We start from the raw sequence: 1524 nt of genomic DNA on the forward strand, positions 1-1524 counted from the left end.
CAGGGTACAGGGAAGCCGTTTAATCATGTTCAGATGAATTAATCAGCAGTCTTGTGAGTTTCACAGCCAAGGAACTGATTTTTATTTTGCAAACTAGTTTTGTAGTGAACTAATGTCACTTTTGGTGGAATTAATGACAGTTATTCAAGTCAAAGATTCCTGAACTTAATTGTGCATCAGAGACCACTGTGGAACTTTTAAAAACACTATAACACTAAATCTAAGTCCTGAGATTTTGAGTCATTGCTTCTGGATTTCCAGATTATTAAGAAGCACTACAGGTGATTCTGATACAGCTCCGGACTATGGAAACCACTGATTCAAGTGATATATCACACCTATTTCTAAATGATAAATTCCATAGCTAAAGTGTGTTTAGTTTCCCTAATCTTGTCCCCAACTTTAAAATAGAATAAAATAAAATTACAACATCAGGCCTGAGACTTCATTTAGTAAGCCTGGAAATAGTGAATAAACAACTTGATATCATATGGGTTTTTTATGAAATTTGTTAGTTTACATGTCTTATTTCTTCCCAAGATTGTGGGTTTAGTGAGGGCACTGACTATTTTATTCATCATTGTGTTCAAGGCACAGAGTGGTAGGAATTCAATAAATGTTTATGGAATATAAGTTTGAATATGAGAAGGAGCAAGAATGTGTTAATTTCTGGATAATCTCTTCATTATAGAAATCCAACACAATCTCTGTTCATCATAAATTAGCTCTCTTCAACTCTAACACTAACAACTGTGTTATAAGTGGCTATGTAATTTGTTAATATTTGTATTTCTTAAAGTGTCCAACCTAATTATTAGATCATTAGGACAGAAATCCATGGATTTGAGGAAGGAGCTTTGCTTCACTTTTCCTATTCTCCTTATTCTTCTTCAGCGAGAGATGGGTCTGCAAATGTAAGTTATACCATGTCTAGAATTCTAGTTGGGAGACTCATTGACCAGACTTTTTGGATAAATGCCAGTCCGAGCTGTTTACCAGTGGTGAATGATATAAAGGTAGGAGTGCCTGGTATAAAGGCAGGTGATATGCCCAACGCTGTATCTCTGAAACCTGCTCTCATTTCTGTTTTCTCTCCTGCAGTTTGTACTGTCTCATGCTCTCCATGTTGACTGGTTATCACATTTGTCCTCCAGATTCCTTGAGTACATTACTTTCATCCTGCTATTCCTGCCTCATGGCAGCTCTTAGATGCTGAGCAGATACCATGATGTCAGAAACATCTTGTTATCTCACCCAAACATGTTGCCCGTGGTAACTGACTGGTTTGGACATGAGGCAGGTTGGAATCTCATTGCTGGACCAGAGGGAAGGAGATAATGGTGCTGTGACAGACAATGGAGGCAGAGACAGTGGGAAAAAGGATTATGACTGTAGAACTGGACAAAACCCAGAAAAAAATACAAATGTGGTTGGATGATTTGTGGCTGAGCGGCAGAGACCACTGTCTCCCAGTATCAGGGCTCTCCTTCTTCCTGAACAATAAAGCACTGATTTTTTTTTTAA

At 37.9% G+C, this 1524-nt stretch overlaps 1 protein-coding gene across 4 annotated transcripts in view; it reads left to right on the forward strand.

Moving 5' to 3' along the window:
• SUCLG2 (succinate-CoA ligase GDP-forming subunit beta) overlaps positions 1 to 1524 on the forward strand; it is a 363960-nt gene that overhangs the window by 157952 nt on the left and 204484 nt on the right. The gene's annotated exons all lie outside the window — the stretch shown is intronic.

The sequence above is a fragment of the Trichechus manatus genome, unplaced genomic scaffold (genome assembly GCF_000243295.1).
Source record: "Trichechus manatus latirostris isolate Lorelei unplaced genomic scaffold, TriManLat1.0 scaffold00020, whole genome shotgun sequence".
Taxonomy (NCBI): domain Eukaryota; kingdom Metazoa; phylum Chordata; class Mammalia; order Sirenia; family Trichechidae; genus Trichechus; species Trichechus manatus.